This window comes from Girardinichthys multiradiatus, chromosome 13, assembly GCF_021462225.1.
Source record: "Girardinichthys multiradiatus isolate DD_20200921_A chromosome 13, DD_fGirMul_XY1, whole genome shotgun sequence".
Lineage (NCBI taxonomy): Eukaryota > Metazoa > Chordata > Actinopteri > Cyprinodontiformes > Goodeidae > Girardinichthys > Girardinichthys multiradiatus.
The window spans coordinates 8208439-8226898 of NC_061806.1; the positions used below are offsets into that span (position 1 = coordinate 8208439).

The 18460-nt window shown below is 43.3% G+C and overlaps 1 protein-coding gene across 3 annotated transcripts in view; it reads left to right on the forward strand.

The window, feature by feature from the left end:
• The window catches only part of trappc9 (trafficking protein particle complex subunit 9), a 319159-nt gene that overhangs the window by 19585 nt on the left and 281114 nt on the right, over window positions 1–18460 (forward strand). The window lies entirely within an intron of this gene.

Genomic DNA, 18460 nt, shown 5'->3' on the forward strand with positions numbered 1-18460 from the left:
ATCCCACTTCTTCAACAAGCCGCAGTGTCATGTTAGAAAAGGTCATTGTTAGAATAAATCCCCTCCATGTGGGTGGGAGGTGGTGCAGGTATATGTCAAGCTCTGAATTTAAGCCTGTGTAGATTTCTGGCCCAGCCAAATTGAAGGGTTTTTCTGCTGTAAACACATTGCTGAGTCATAAATACACTGCTCAAAAAAATAAAGGGAACACTTAAACAACACAATATAACTCCAAGTAAATCAAACTTCTGTGAAATCAAACTGTCCACTTAGGAAGCAACACTGATTGACAATCAATTTCACATGCTGTTGTGCAAATGGAATAGACAACAGGGGGAAATCTTTGGCGAATAGCAAGACACACTCAATAAAGGAGTGGTTCTGCAGGTGGGGACCACAGACCACTTCTCAGGACCTATGATTTCTCGCTGATGTTTTGGTCACTTTTGAATGTTGGTGGTGCTTTCACACTCGTGGTAGCATGAGACAGACTCTACAACCCACACAAGTGGCTCAGGTAGTGCAGCTCATCCTGGATGGCACATCAATGCGAGCTGTGGCAAGAAGGTTTGCTGTGTCTGTTAGCGTAGTGTCCAGAGCCTGGAGGCGCTACCAGGAGACAGGCCAGTACACCAGGAGACGTGGAGGAGGCCGTAGGAGGGCAACAACCCAGCAGCAGGACCACTACCTCCGCCTTTGTGCAAGGAGGAACAGGAGGAGCACTGCCAGAGCCCTGCAAAATGACCTCCATCAGGCCACAAATGTGCATGTATCTGCACAAACGGTTAGAAACCGACTCCATGAGGATGGTATGAGGGCCCGACGTCCACAAATGGGGGTTGTGCTCACAGCCCAACACCGTGCAGGACGCTTGGCATTTGCCAGAGAACACCAGGATTGGCAAATTCGCCACTGGTGCCCTGTGCTCTTCACAGATGAAAGCAGGTTCACACTGAGCACATGTGACAGACGTGACAGAGTCTGGAGACACCGTGGAGAGCGATCTGCTGCCTGCAACATCCTTCAGCATGACCGGTTTGGCAGTGAGTCAGTAATGGTGTGGGGTGGCATTTCTTTGGAGGGCCGTTTGGCCCTCTTGTGCTCGCCAGAGGTAGCCTGACTGCCATTAGGTACCGAGATGAGATCCTCAGACCCCTTGTGAGACCATATGCTGGTGCGGTTGGCCCTGGGTTCCTCCTAATGCAGGACAATGCTAGACCTCATGTGGCTGGAGTCTGTCAGCAGTTCCTGCAAGATGAAGACATTGAAGCTATGGACTGGCCCGCCCGTTCCCCAGACCTGAATCCGATTGAGCACATCTGGGACATCATGTCTCGCTCCATCCACCAACATCACGTTGCACCACAGACTGTCCAGGAGTTGGCGGATGCTTTAGTCCAGGTCTGGGAGGAGATCCCTCAGGAGACCATCCACCTTCTCATCAGGAGCATGCCCAGGTGTTGTAGGGAGGTCATACAGGCACGTGGAGGCCACACACAATACTGAGCCTCATTTTGACTTGTTTTAAGAACATTACATCAAAGTTGGATCAGCCTCTAGTGTGTTTTTCCACTTTAATTTTGCGTGTGACTCCAAATCCAGGCCTCCATTGGTTAATAAATTTGATTTCCATTGATGATTTTTGTGTGATTTTGTTGTCAGCACATTCAACTTTGTACAGAACAAAGTATTCAATGAGAATATTTCATTCATTCAGATCTAGGATGTATTATTTGATTGTTCCTTTTATTTTTTTGAGCAGTGTATTTAGTGAACTTAATTAAAAGTTTTAATGGGTTGCTTGAAGATGCTAGAAGGCGGTGATGCCTGTTTGTCTTCATTATGTTTGCTACATTAAGAGATAAACCCCAAGTAGAGTGTTGGATAGGTTGTTCTGAGTGAGTTAAATGTGTTCCCAGATATCCTGAGAACTTGTGGAGCTTTTTACAGCCCAAGTCATCAGAACTGAGTTCAGTATGTGTTGTTGTGAAGGTCATGTGGTTTCATTGCTTGCTCCTTCATAGTTTTTATGTAAAAGCCTGGAGGGTGGTGTTGGGTCATCGCCTTGTTTCAAAACAAAGTGGTACTACTACATTCAAACTTGATTTATGGACATGTGACAGGTAGTTTTTATATCCATACTAAATAAAAATGTCTGTTTTATGTACATTAACAAAAATCTGAACCCCACAGCATCACACTTACTCCTCCATGCTTCAAAGTGGGATATTGGCTTCTGTTCAGTCCATGTCTCAGTTGGAACAAAATACATTTGGACTCAATGTGCATAGATAATAAAATTAATGGTCAACTATGTGATGTTGATAATTGTATTAATTAGCGGATTTCCCATCTTTTTTAGTTTGTGATCAGCTTTCGCTTTGCTTCTTCATTGTGATTGGTCGCCTTATTGCAGTGCCAGCTGCTTTACTTGATATTGCGCAGAGTCAGTAACTTTTGGTGGACTTAGAGAGTTGAACCAGTGTCTTATCACCACTTTAGTTCTATTGCATGTCATGTTGAGTTCAGCTGGATCTGAACTAAGGTTTAGTTTAACCTATCTTGTTAAGAAAACAGGAATGGTTAAACCTGCTCTACAGTTTCAAGCCTTGGCTGCTTCATTGTAGGAAAATGTGTGTTTATTAGAGATTGTTTTAACAACAGGGAACAAAATAAACCACTATGAAGCAAAACTAAGAAACATGCCTCTCTATTTCAGTCATTATAACCCTCAGTAGCAGTTTCTGCTGTGCAACAGCATTCCCTAACTCTGCTTTCTCTAAGAAGGCGTCGGAGTACGCTAACCTATTGGTCAAAACTAAAAGTTAACTTTCTTAAATATAAATGTGTTTCAGTCACATCTGGAGTTATTGCAGTTTGACATAATATTAGGTGTCAGTGTTTTTTTATCGCAACTGATGGTCAAATTTAGTTTGAAGCTGAAAAACTGGCTGCTTTGACAACTTAAAGTATTTACTTTTTACACATATTCTTTATTTTAAATTGATTTATTTATTAAATCCTATAAGTAATGTTGTACAAAGTAAACGGTATTTGAAATAACGTAAACACATACCTACAGTGGGGAGGGCAAGTATTTGATACACTGCTGATTTTGCAGGTTTTCCCACTTGTAGAAGTCTTTAATTTTTATCATATGTACTCAACAGTGAGTGATGGAATCTAAAACTAAAATCCAGAAAATCAGATTATTTGATTTTTAAGTAATTAATTAGCATTTTATCGCAACCAGTAAGAATCCCGGGTCTCACAGACCTGTTAGTTCTTCTTTAAGAAGCCATCCTGTTCATTACCTGTATTAACTGCACCTGTTTGAACTCGTTATCTGTGTAAAATACACCTGTCCACACACTCAGTCAAACAAACTCCAACCTCTCCACAACAGCCAAGACCAGAGAGCTGTGTAAGGACATGAGGGATAGAATAGTAGACCAGCACAAGGCTGGGATGGGCTACAGGAAAATAGCCAAGCAGCTTGGTGAGAAGGCAACAAATGTTGGCCCAATTATAAGAAAATGGAAGAAGTTTAAGATGACGGTCAAAGATCTCACCTTGTGAGGCATCAATGATCATGAAGAAGGGTGAGGGATCAGCCCAGAACTACACGGCAGGACCTAGTCAGTGACCTGAAGAGAACTGGGACCACAGTCTCAAAGAAGACCATTAAATAAGACACTACGCCACCATGGATTAAATCCTGCAGCGCACGCAAGGTCCCCCTGCGCAAGCCAGCGCATGTCCAGGTCCGTCTGAAGTTTCCCAATGATCATATGGACAATCTAGAGGAGGAATGGGAGAAGGTCATTTGGTCTGAGGAGACAAAAATAGAGCTTTTAGGTCGAAACTTCACTCACTGTGTTTGGAGGAAGAAAAAGGATGAGTACAACCCCAAGAACACCATCCCTACCGTGAAGCATGGAGGTGGAAACATCATTCTTTGAGGATGCTTTTCTGCAAAGGGGACAAGACGACTGCACCGTATTGAGGGGAGGATGGATGGGGCCATGTATCAGGAGATGTTAGCCAACAACCTTCTTCCCTCAGTAAGGGCATTGAAGATGGGTCGTGGCTGGGTCTTCCAGCATGACAATGAACCAAAGCACACAGCCAGGGCAACTAAGAAGCACCTCAAGGTCCTGGAGTGGCCCAGCCAGTCTCCAGACCCGAACCCAATCAAAAATCTTTGGAGGGAGCTGAAAGTCCATATTACCCAGCGACAGCCCTGAAACCTGAAGGATCTGGAGAACATCTGTATGGAGGAGTGGTCCAAAATCCCTGCTGCAATGTCTGCAAACCTTCTCAAGAACTACAGGAAACGTCTGATATCTGTAATGGCAAACAAAGCTTTCTGTACCAAATATTAAGTTTGGTTTTTCTGATGTATCAAATACTTACACAATAAAATGTAAATTAATTACTTAAAAATCACACAATGTGATGTTCTGGATTTTAGTTTTAGATTCTGTCACTCACAGTTGAAGAGTACCTATGATAAAAATGAAAGACCTCTACATGCTTTGCAAGTGGCAAAACCTGCAAAATCGGCAGTGTTTCAAATACTTGTTCTTCCCACTGTATGTAGGCATGTTAAGCTTCTCACCTGTGCTGTTCAGTCACTGGTACAAGTAACTGGCTCACAGATTCCCTTTCCATTTCAGATTATGTAAGTAGATAGAAACAATTCATGATTTTACTCCTAAAAGAAATAAACAAGGCATACTTTGCTTCATAGTCCAGAATACTGAACTAATAGAAAATAATGGCTATCACAGCTCTTTATAATCACTACATTTTCTTGGTGAGGGGATCCTGGGATAGCTGTGCCTTCTGGAGCGATAACTTTTCCATGGCAAATTGATCTCAGGAGAGATGTTTTGGAGAAAAAATGATAACAGGAATAAATGCAGTTTCTGGTCTATTTTGAGCCCCTAACGTAAGGTGCAGAGGCAGTGTGAGATGCTGTGTTTGGTTATTTACTCGTCTCTGGACACCAAATCATTCCAATGCAATGACTGACTCACATGCAAAATGTGAATATGAAGTCTAAAGTTTCTCATGTGTCATGGTGGGGTTAAGCTGAGCCCAGAAATACTGCTTTGCTTCGGTGTCATACAGTCTCAGCCATATTTATTGGCACCTAATGCAAAGTTGTGTAAAAAGCTCTAAAATAAATACATATTTTATTGCTGAAGCACCTTGAAATGTGGCATTTGTACAACCGTCTTCTTTTATTTCAAAGAGTCTATGATGCAGGGGCCCCTTTTCCTGAACCTTTGAGAGAGAAACTGGCCTACAGCATCACAGATCATTAACGATACTTAGCACTGGACATGAGGGACTTTTCCACATATGAATCCTTCGTTTCACAGCAAATTGATCTGGTGTGTTTGTTGCTAAAAAGCTCCTTTTAGTGTCATGTAACCTTAGCAAACTCCACATTTTCACGTAGTGGTAGGACAGGCATCATTCAACTTTTTCTTAAGATACTGTTTTTTCTTCAAATTAATGATTGTGTATTTGAATCAAATTATTCCTTCTGAATCAAATTCTAAAAAAATTATGAATGCATAATGAAAATCTTCCATTAGTGCTAAAAACATTGACTCCACAATGTAGATGCATACTGAATATACAGGCCCTTCTCAAAATATTAGCATATTGTGATGAAGTTCATTAAATCAAATTTAACATTCATATATTTTAGATTCATTGCACACTAACTGAAATATTTCAGGTCTTTTATTGTCTTAATATGGATGATTTTGGCATAGAGCTCATGAAAACCCAAAATTCCTATCTCACAAAATTAGCATATCATTTAAAGGGTCTCTAAACGAGCTATGAACCTAATCATCTGAATCAACAAGTTAACTCTAAACACCTGCAAAAGATTCCTGAGGCCTTTAAAACTCACAGCCTGGTTCATCACTCAAAACCCCAATCATGGGTAAGACTGCCGACTTGACTGTTGTCCAGAAGGACACTATTGACACCCTCAAGCAAGAGGGTAAGACACAGAAAGAAATTTCTGAACGAATAGGCAGTTCCCAGAGTGCTGTATCAAGGCACCTCAGTGGGAAGTCTGTGGGAAGGAAAAAGTGTGGCAGAAAACGCTGCACAACGAGAAGAGGTGACCGGACCCTGAGGAAGATTGTGGAGAAGGGCCGATTCCAGACCTTGGGGGACCTGCGGAAGCAGTGGACTGAGTCTGGAGTAGAAATTTCCAGAGCCACCGTGCACAGGCGTGTGCAGGAAATAGAAAAAGCAAAAGGATTCCCGACCAAGTATTGAGTGCATAACTGTACATGATTATTTGAAGGTTGACGTTTTTTGTATTAAAAACACTTTTCTTTTATTGGTCGGATGAAATATGCTAATTTTGTGAGATAGGAATTTTGGGTTTTCATGAGGTGTATGCCAAAATTATCCGTATTAAGACAATAAAAGACCTGAAATATTTCAGTTAGTGTGCAATGAATCTAAAATATATGAATGTTAAATTTTCATCATGACATTATGGAAAATAATGAACTTTATCACAATATGCTAATATTTTGAGAAGGACCTGTACTCTCTGTTGCATCCGTGCTATAAACAGGTCCGAACATTCAGTGGCTATAAGTGAACTGATTGTTCCCCTTCATGCCTTCAAGTTGAAAGCAGAAAAAAAAGTATTTCTGTCTGAGGCATTTCGCGTTTAAAAAGCATTGTCTTTAAAGAGGTGTGGATTATTGTGTCATTTTCTCCACTGAATCGCAGCCTCGATGCAATTTACAGCAAATCCCCCTGCTGCTGAATCATTGCTTTGTATGCCTCCGTAATGATAATCGGACAGCCTCATTTCGAGCCACAGTATTCTTTGTAACATCATTGCCAAGCTTCAGAAGCAAACTCGCCTGCTGTCATGAAGCTCCTGCCACTCATATGTTTAAGTACAGGTCCTTCTCAAAATATTAGCATATTGTGATAAAGTTAATTATTTTCCATAATGTCATGATGAAAATTTAACATTCATATATTTTAGATTCATTGCACACTAATTGAAATATTTCAGGTCTTTTATTGTCTTAATACAGATGATTTTGACATACAGCTCATGAAAACCCAAAATTCCTATCTCACAAAATTAGCATATCATTAAAAGGGTCTCTAAACGAGCTATGAACCTAATCATCTGAATTAACGAGTTAACTCTAAACACCTGCAAAAGATTCATGAGGCCTTTAAAACTTCCAGCCTGGTTCATCACTCAAAACCCCAATCATGGGTAAGACTGCTGACCTGACCGCTGTCCAGAAGGCCACTATTGACACCCTCAAGCAAGAGGGTAAGACACAGAAAGAAATTTTTGAACGAATAGGCAGTTCCCAGAGTGCTGTATCAAGGCACCTCAGTGGGAAGTCTGTGGGAAGGAAAAAGTGTGGCAGAAAACGCTGCACAACGAGAAGAGGTGACCAGACCCTGAGGAAGATTGTGGAGAAGGGCCGATTCCAGACCTTGGGGGACCTGCGGAAGCAGTGGACTGAGTCTGGAGTAGAAACATCCAGAGCCACCGTGCACAGGCGTGTGCAGGAAATGGGCTACAGGTGCCGCATTCCCCAGGTCAAGCCACTTTTGAACCCGAAACAGCGGCAGAAGCGCCTGAACTGGGCTACAGAGAAGCAGCACTGGACTGTTGCTCAGTGGTCCAAAGTACTTTTTTCGGATGAAAGCAAATTCTGCATGTCATTCGGAAATCAAGGTGCCAGAGTCTGGAGGAAGACTGGGGAGAAGGAAATGCCAAAATGCCAGAAGTCCAGTGTCAAGTACCCACAGTCAGTGATGGTCTGGGGTGCCGTGCCAGCTGCTGGTGTTGGTCCACTGTGTTTTATCAAGGGCAGGGTCAATGCAGCTAGCTATCAGGAGATTTTGGAGCACTTCATGCTTCCATCTGCTGAAAAGCTTTATGGAGATGAAGATTTCATTTTTCAGCACGACCTGGCACCTGCTCACAGTGCCAAAACCACTGGTAAATGGTTTACTGACCATGGTATCACTGTGCTCAATTGGCCTGCCAACTCTCCTGACCTGAACCCCATAGAGAATCTGTGGGATATTGTGAAGAGAACGTTGAGAGACTCAAGACCCAACACTCTGGATGAGCTAAAGGCCGCTATCGAAGCATCCTGGGCCTCCATAAGACCTCAGCAGTGCCACAGGCTGATTGCCTCCATGCCACGCCGCATTGAAGCAGTCATTTCTGCGAAAGGATTCCCGACCAAGTATTGAGTGCATAACTGTACATGATTATTTGAAGGTTGACGTTTTTTGTATTAAAAACACTTTTCTTTTATTGGTCGGATGAAATATGCTAATTTTGTGAGATAGGAGTTTTGGATTTTCATGAGCTGTATGCCAAAATCATCCGTATTAAGACAATAAAAGACCTGAAATATTTCAGTTAGTGTGCAATGAATCTAAAATATATGAATGTTAAATTTTCATCATGACATTATGGAAAATAATGAACTTTATCACAATATGCTAATATTTTGAGAAGGACCTGTAGAACTTGATTGGCACCAGGGGCGTAAAGTTTTAAGGTTTTGGATTTTTCCAGGGATTTCTCATGACTTCCACCAGTTTTCACAGAGGCAGAAATTTCAGTGAAACTGCTTGTTGCTGTGTATGCTTTTATCTTCAAGCACTCATTTTACTGAACTTTGGGATCACCCCTTCAGTTGAGGTTGCATTCATCATGATGTATTATGCTCTCAGGAAAGTAGTAATGCCTGACTTTGCACTATATGTTCTAACTCTCTCTTTCACACACTGCCCAATAAACAGAGAATAGGTGTCTTGTTGTCAGCGCTGTTGCAGGGCATGCACAGTTTGCTTTTTTCCCCATTTTATTGATTCTAAGAGACTAAGTGGGATTCTTGTTGTGAATTGTATAACAGAGAGATTAAAGTCACTCCTCTTTTTGCTCAGTTTTTTCCTCTTTTAGTGTTTATTGGTTGGATTATTTATCTATCTATTGCACGACATTTCCCTGCTGTTATTTTGTCTCCAATGCTATTTAGAAAAGTCTTAATAATTCATAAAAATGGGGACATATGTGTTGTTTTCATTTCACAGCATGATATGGTCCCTTTTTTAAAACACTTTCATTTTCTCTGCTGTCAATAGTTATTTGAGACCTCAGCATGGTGTTGGGTCTGAGTGCAGAATTTATAAACTAGTTAAACAAAACCATGTCATTGGATTTCTGTATCTGGTTATGACACCATTTCTCAGTCTCAGCATTTTCTTTTTTTCCCTTCAGGATTCTTCTGAACTGAAAAGGGCTGGTTATTCCTCTTCATCTGCAGGTCGCTGTATCCTACATTTAAACCAACCATTGCTTTTACCTCAAAAGCAGTCTCATACTTTCAATCTTTCTTACAACCCATGTGCAGGGGGACTTCTAGGTGTCTCCCCACCGGTCTGGGGATATCATCATATTTATAAAGCACTTTAACACCAGCAACAGCTGAAACAAAGTGCTGAACATCGGGGACAATTAAGCTAAGAAAAAACATGGGATAAAATAATAAAGCTAACACACAACAATGTAAATAACTTAAAAACTCAATACCAAACATAAAACAGACAATAAAATGGATAAAATCAATACCTAAAAAAGTTGGGTGAAATCGAGTCTCAGTTGGGTTGAAGGCAAATGAGTATGGATACGTTTTTACACGAGTTTTAAAAATAGACAGTCTGGCGGCCTGTCGAATGTGCAAAGATAAAGCATTCCACAACCTAGGGGCCCCAATAGAGAAGGCCCTATCCCCTCTAAGCTTCTACTTGGAACTGGGAATGACCAGAAGCACATGGTCAGCGGATCGAAGTGACCAAGCAGGAATGTATTGGTGGAGAAGTTAAACATACGTCTTATGTACTTAAGATACATTGCCAGGGGGTCTAAATTAACAGGAGGGGTCTGACATGCTCCACTAGGTTCAAAGACAAGTACTTCAGTCTTTATTCATTGAAAGTAAGGGGATTTAAAGCCATCCAAGCTTTAATATAATCAAAACAAGATAATAGAGGGTTGATGGACCCAGGATGATTTGGCAATCATCAGCATAACAATGGAGGAAGATGCCATATTTTCTGAAAATAGACCCCAGGGGAAGGAGGTATAAAGAAAAGACCAAAGGCCCTAAAATTAAGTCCCTAGGGACCCCTCATGACAGAGGAGCAGAAGATGTTTCAAACCCTTCAACCTTTATGGAAAATGTTCTGTCTGCCAGATTGGACCTAAGCCTCTTCAGAATAGTGGCACCAATGCCTACTTGTACTATGAAGTGTTTTAAAACACTTCATAGTACAAGACTGAAAAACATCCATTATGTTATATTCATCAAAAAAGGATTTTTACTGTGAAAAAACAATTTTCTCCAAGATTTTTGATAGTAAGGGAAGCTTGGAGATGGACTTGAAATTCCCCAACACAGTGGGATCGAGGCCAGGTTGCTTTAACAGGGGCTGCACCGCAGCATATTTGAAATTAGCAAAAACTACACCAGTTAACAGACTACTCTTAAAAAGAACCAAGTGCTTAAAACAAGGGAAAACCCTTTGTAAAAATGCATGGTGGAAAAACATCACATGGAGAACCAGAGAGCTTAATCTGGGCAGCCACATCTTCTAACAATGACAGAGTCATAGGCTCAAACTGATTAAAAACAGCAGAGCAAGGAGTCAGTCTGGGCATAAGATGAGAGCCCTTAAGGAGTTTACCTTATCAATAAAAAACTGCATAAAATTATTGCACAATAAAGTATAGGCTTCAAAACCAACATTCTGTGGGGCATTAAGAAAAGAGTCAGTAGTAGTAAAAAGCACACGAAGGTTATGGCTGTGACATTAAGTTAAAAAAAGTGTTCCCTTTCGGCCTCTTTAACCCTGTCCTGGTAACCTCGCCAACAGTCTTTGAAAATCTGAAGACAGACCTGCAGCTTGTCTTTTCTCCACCTGGGTGCTGCTCTGCGACATTCCTTTCTGACAGCTCAAGTCCTTTCATTAAGCCAAGGTTCAGATTTAGCTCTTGGCTGTTTGATCTTTAAGCTAGCCAGTGTTCAGTACAGTTTCGCAGGATGAGTGAAGTCAAGAACTTAGCTCCTCTGCATCAGTTGATGCAAGTGGACAGAGCTGATAAAAAACCTACAAGAACTGGCTGGCCGTGAAAGGGTTAATAATCTGACAGCTCTGAGCTGTCGGATTATTAACTGGGGGGAAGATTTTCTATTCCCATGTATCAAAAGTAACCACATCATTGACAAAAAGCCTTAGATCCAATAATCTCTGGCGATCATACACCAACATTGACTTGATTTCACTCGTGCCAAGGGTCAGAACCAACAAGATCACTAATAGAATTGACAGTGGGAGACTGCCTGCCCCATACACTGACGACATCTTCTTTGTCTTGCTATATAATCTTTCCAGCTGGTCCCTGATATTCCCTGATGCCCAATCCCAGTGGGACTTATCCAAAACACCATCCTAGGAAGATGCCTACAGGGCAGCTTCACCTGATTCCCAAACCAACTCAATAGGTTCCTTTGTCGGTGGGAAGCAATGATTCCACTGTGGGTTCTTCCTGAATGCTGTTTTCATACCATATCTGCAATCTAATTCTTTTGGTCTTTACCGGCAGCTCATCATGGATGAGGAATGGATGGTGGTGAATTAAAAATTTCACTTTTGAGCCCAGCTCTCTCTTTATTGCAACAGACCAGGACAGTGTCTGCATAATTTCAAAATTCAGTTCAATTCAGTTGTATTTATATAGTGCCAATTCACAACATATGTCGTCCCAAGGCAATTTACAAAGTCAAATCAATTGAATCATATAGATTTCAAGTCCGGTACATACATTCCAATTAATCCTAATTAGCAAACAGTGCAGTCAGATTCAGTTTATTATTCAAAGTGGTTAAAAGGTTTTTCTATCTAAGGAAACCCAGCAGATTGCATTGAGTCAGTGACTTCCAGCATTCACCCCTCCTGGATGAGCATGTAGCAATAGTGGACAGTCATTGGCGTTGACTTTGCAGCAATCCCTCATACTGAGCATGCATGTAGCGACAGTGGAGAGGAAAACGTCCTTTTAATAGGAAGAAACCTCCAACAGAACCAGGCTCAATGTGAGTGGCCATCTGCCACAACCGACTGGGGGTTTGAGAGATCAGAGCAGAGACAGAAAAACAACACAGAAGCACTGATCCAGGAGTACTTTCTATGGGAAAGAAAAATAAATGTTAATGGTTGTAGCTCCTTTAGAGGCTTCATCTGGGAGAGAAAGACAGCTAAGCAGATGAACTCTGAGCCAGTTTTCAGGTCTAGAGTATGAAAGAGAGCACATACCATTAATCACAGTAGAAGCTCAGCCAGTAGCTATGTCTAGGAAAGACAGGGCTAAACACTGAAAGACAGGGCCAAGTTTATCATCTGCATAAGGTGAGGATCAAGTTGTTGACAGCAGCAGCTTGGCCGATGTCCCCCTCCAGGAAGGTGCCACAGCTAAACACAGAGCCAAGGCAGGTATAGCTTCCAGGAAGAGAAAGAAAAGAGAGAGAACATGAGAGTTAAAAGCGGAAATAACAGCAAATAATGCAAAATTGGAGAGTAGTGTGAGAATGTAGAGAGTGAAAGTGGTCATTATGTCCTCCAGCAGTCTAGCCTATAGCAGCATAACTACAGAGATTACTCAGGATAACCTAAGCCAGTCTAACTATAAGCTTTATCAAAAAGGAAAGTTTTAAGCCTAGCCTTAAAAGTAGACAGGGTGTCTGCCTCACGGACTAAAACTGGGAGCTGGTTCCACAGGAGAGGAGGCTGATAACTAAAGGATCTGCCTCCCATTCTACTTCTAGAGACTCTAGGAACCACCAGTAAACCTGCAGTCTGAGAACGAAGTGCTCTGTTGGGAACTTATGGAACAATCAGATCTCTGATGTATGATGGAGCTAGATCATTAAGGGCTTTATATGTGAGGAGGAGAATTTTAAATTCTATTCTGGATTTAACAGGGAGCCAATAAAGGAAAGCTAAAATAGGACAAATATGTTTGTTTTAATTTTCATCAGAACTCTTGCTGCAGCATTTTGGATCAGCTGAAGGCTTTTAACTGCATTTTGTGGACATCCTGATAGTAAAGAATTACAATAGCCCAGCCTTGAAGTAACAAATACATGGTCTAGTTTTTCAGTTTCACTCCAACTACAGGATGTTTCTAATTTTGACAATATTCCAGAGGTAAAAGAAGGAAATCTTACAAACCAGTTTAATATGAGATTTAAATGGTGAAAAATAACACCACGGATTTTTACTTTATTACCGGAGGTCAATTTAATGCCATCCACATTAATTGATTGACTAAGCAGTTTTCGTTTTTCAAATATTCTGGTCCAAACACAACAACTTCTGTCTTGAAGCAAAAATGTTAAAGTCATCTAGGTTTTTATGTCTTCAAGACATGGTTGTAGTCTATCTAACTGGTTGGGCTCATCAGGATTTATGGATAAATAAAGCTGAGTATCATCAGCATTACAGTGAAAATGTATCCATGCTGCCTGATAATTTTACCTATTGGAAGCATATAGAATAGCAAGAGAATTGGCCCAAGCACTGAACCTTGTGGTACTACACAATTAACCCTGGAGTTTAAAGATGATTTATCATTTACATGAATCTGTCAGACAAATAAGATTTAAACCAGCCTAGTGCTGTTCCTCTGATCCCTACAGCACGTTCCAGCCTTTCTAACAGAATATTGTGATTGACTGTATCAAATGCAGCACTGAGATCTAACAGAACCAGTACAGACACAAGTCCTATTATCTGAGGCCATAAGAATATCATTAGTGACTTTCACCAGAGCTGTTTCAGTGCTATGATGAGCTCTGAAATCTGACTGAAACTCTTCAAACTGATCATTGCTGTGTAAATGCTCACACATTTAATTAGCAACTATTTTGCGTTGCAGCAAGAAGGTCCTGGGTTTGACTCCCGCCCAGGGGTCTTTCTGCATGTTCTCCCTGTGCATGCGTGGGTTCTCACCGGGTACTCCAGCTTCCTCCCACAGTCTGAAAACATGACTGTTAGGTTAATTGGTCTCTCTAAATTGCCCTTAGGTGTGAATGAGTGTGTGCATGGTTGTTTGCCTCTATGTCTCTGTGTTGCCCTGCAATGGATTGGCAACCAGTCTAGGGTGTACCTAGGATTACTGTTATTCTCTTCTATTACTGATGAGAAATACGCTGTTCTAGCTTGCCAAACAGTAGACTACAGGGGTTGGACAATGAAACTGAAACACCTGTAATTTTAGTGTGGGAGGTTTCATGGCTAAATTGGACCAACCTGATAGCCAGTCCTCATTGATTGCACATTGATTGCAAGACTGGTGAAAGATTGGTTTGATGAACATGAAAGTGAAGTTGAACATCTCCCATGGCCTGCACAGTCACCAGATCTAGGCGAGTCAGGAAACGTTTACCTCCACCAGTATCACGTAGTGACCTGGCCACTATCCTGCAAGAAGAATGGCTTAAAATCCCTCTGACCACTGTGCAGGACTTGTATATGTCATTCCCAAGACGAATTGACGCTGTATTGGCTGCAAAAGGAGGTCCTACACCATACTAATAAATTATTGTGGTCTAAAACCAGGTGTTTCAGTTTCATTGTCCAACCCCTGTCTTTTTCCAGGTTAAGTAGGAATCCTCTAGGTGTGTAGAGCATCTTTTTCTATCCAATTTTCTAATATTGTGCCTTAAAGTACGTAGCTCTGAATTAAACCAGGGAGTCAGTCTCCTATGAATAATTACCTTCATTTTCAAAGGGGCTGCATTGTCTAATGCATCACGCAATGAGGAAGTAACACTTTGAACAAGGGAATCAATTTGTGAAGGGGAAGATGAAAAGCATTGCCGTCATCTGTGTTTTTCTGTAATAATGAGGAAATTCAAAATGGAACAGATTCTTTAAATGTTGTTACAGCATTGTCTGATAATGATCTACTATAATGAAATTTTCTTTCAGTTGTGGAGTACTCAGTTAAATTAAGCTCAAAGGTTTAAAAATAGTCAGACAGCACAGGGTTATAAGGAAATATTGTTATTTCGTTACACTCAATCCCATATGTCAGCACAAGGTCCAGACAATGAAGACAAAGGTAGGTAGGTTTGCTAATGCTTTGATCAAAGCCATTTGAGTCTGGGATGGAATTAAAGGCTATATTTAGGCACTTTCAGTGTCAACATGAATGTTAAAATTCCCCACTATAATGACATTATCCGCATTTAACACTAAATCAGATAAGTCTGAGAACTGAACATTGAGAATAAGGGCCTGGTGGACGGTACAAGCCACCAACAGAAGTGGTTTTAGTGCCTTGCAATTTGGAGAAGAAGAACTAAAGGTTAGATATTCTAAAGAATTGTAGCTATCAATTGGCCTGGGAATAATCAGTAAATCAGACTGAAAGATGGTTGCTACTCCTCCTCCTCGCCCAGTATTTCGAGGAATGAGAAAATGTTAACATTTAGAAGGAGTTGACTCATTAATATTAACGTAATCCTATTGCTGCAGCCAGGTTTCTGTGAAACAAAATAAATCAATCCGATTGTCACAAATCAAGTCATTAATTAACAAAGTCTGAGATACACAGATGTTCTATATTGAGCCGCAGTTACCACCAGATACAGCTTGCATTCATTAGTACTATGCACTTTTCGGTAACATTGCTGTTATATATGTTTCTGCAGGTGTAGACAGTAGATACTATTTAAGCGGAGACCATGCAGCAGCTTATAAATATTCCCTATATAAATCTTTGATGTAAATCCGCTGGCGCTATGATTATCGTCTCAGTCTTTTTGACATTTGGAGCAAAATAATTGCAACTGAGACAATCACTTATTTTGGTTACACAGTAGAATAGGGCAGTCCACCTATTCAACTGTTCAGGCTTAAAAATCAATTATATCTGAATGTCATTGGCATACAGGTGATAGGATACGTTAACAAAATGACTGAAGCATGCTAGCTAATGGCAAAATGACCAAATAAAATAATATTGCCCCTCCTTGAACCGTCACCTTAACGTGGTGGAGGGGTTTGAGTGCTCAAATGATCCTAGAGGCTATGTTGTCTGGGGCCTAAATGCCCCTGGTAGGGTCTCCCATGGCAAACAGGTTCTAGGTGATGGGTCAGACAAAGAATGGTTCAAGAACCCCTCATGAAGAACACAATATCGAGGCAAGTGACGTTGCCCGGTACGGCGGAGCCGGGGTCCCACCCTGGAGCCAGGCCTGGGGTCGGGACTCATCGGAGAGCGCCTGGTGGCCGGGTTGCTCCTCGCGGGACCCGGCCGGGCCAAGCCCGAACGAGAGACGCGAGGCCATCCCCCAGTGGGCCCACCACCTGCAGGGGGAACCGTGAGGGACCGGTGCAAAGAGGATTGGGTGGCGGACGAAGGTGGAGACCTCAACGGCCCGATCCCCGGATGCTTAGGCTGGCTCTAGGGACGTGGAATGTCACCTCGCTGGGGGGGAAGGAGCCTGAGCTTGTGCGGGAGGTCGAGAGATATCGACTAGAAATAGTTGGGCTCGCCTCCACGCACAGTGTGGGCTCTGAAACCCATCTCCTTGAGAGGGGTTGGACTCTCTTCTACTCTGGAGTGGCCCACGGGGAGAGGCGGCGGGCTGGTGTGGGTTTGCTTGTTGCCCCCCAGCTCAGCCGTCTCGTGTTGGGGTTTACCCCAGTGGATGAGAGGGTTGTATCCCTGCGCCTTCGGGTTGGGGAGAGGTCTCTGACTATCATTTCAGCCTACGGGCCGAGTGGTAGTGCAGAGTACCCTGCCTTCTTGGCGTCCCTGTCGGGGGTGCTGGATAGTGCCCCTCCCGGGGACTCCATTATTCTGCTGGGGGACTTCAACGCCCACGTGGGGAACGACAGTGACACCTGGAGAGGCGTGATCGGGAGGAATGGCCTCCCCGATCTGAATCCGAGTGGTGTTTTGTTATTGGACTTCTGTGCTAGTCACGGATTGTCCATAACGAACACCATGTTCAAACATAAGGGTGTCCATCAGTGCACTTGGCACCAGGACACCCTAGGCAGGAGGTCGATGATCGACTTTGTTGTCGTATCATCAGACCTTCGGCCGCATGTTTTGGACACTCGGGTGAAGAGAGGGGCTGAGCTGTCCACTGATCATCACCTGGTGGTGAGTTGGATCCGCTGGAGGAGGAGAAAGGCGGACAGACTCGGCAGGCCCAAGCGCATAGTGAGGGTCTGCTGGGAACGCCTGGCGGAGCCCTCGGCCAGGGATGTATTCAACTCCCACCTCCGGGAGAGCTTCGACCAGATCCCGGGGGATGTTGGAGACATAGAGTCCGAGTGGACCATGTTCTCTGCATCTATTGTCGATGCTGCTGCCCATAGCTGTGGCCGTAAGGTCTGCGGTGCCTGTCGTGGCGGCAATCCCAGAACCCGGTGGTGGACAGCGGCAGTAAGGGATGCTGTTAAGCTGAAGAAGGAGTCCTATCGGCTGTGGTTGGCTTGTGGGACTCCTGAGGCGGCTGACGGGGACCGTGAGGCCAAGCGTGCTGCGGCCCGGGCTGTGGCAGAGGCAAAACCCGGGCCTGGGAAGAGTTCGGTGAGGCCATGGAGAAGGACTACCGGTTGGCCTCGAAGCGATTCTGGCAAACCGTCCGGCACCTCAGGAGGGGGAAGCAGTGCTTTGCCAACACTGTTTATAGTGGGGGCGGGAGACTGCTGACCTCGACTGAGGACATTATCGGGCGGTGGAAGGAGTACTTCGAGGATCTCCTCAATCCTGCCATCACGCATTCCGTGGTGGAAACAGAGGCTGGGGACTCGGGGTTGGACTCTTTCATCACCCAGGCTGAAGTCACCGAGGTGGTTAAAAAGCTCCGCGGTGGCAAGGCTTCGGGGGTGGATGAGATCCGCCCTGAGTACCTCAAGTGTCTGGATGTTGTAGGGCTGTCATGGTTGACACGCCTCTTCAACATTGCGTGGCGGTCGGGGACAGTGCCTCTGGACTGGCAGACTGGGGTGGTGGTCCCCCTTTATAAGAAGGGGGACCGGAGGGTGTGTTCCAACTACAGGGGGATCACACTCCTCAGCCTCCCTGGTAAGGCCTACGCCAGGGTATTGGAGAGGAGAGTCCGACCGATAGTCGAACCTCGGCTTCAGGAGGAACAGTGTGGTTTTCGTCCCAGCCGTGGAACACTGGACCAGCTCTATACCCTCTACAGGGTGCTCGAGGGTTCATGGGAGTTTGCCCAACCGGTTCACATGTATTTTGTGGACCTGGAGAAGGCATTCGACTGTGTCCCTCGTGATGCCCTGTGGGGGGTGCTCCAGGAGTATGGAATCG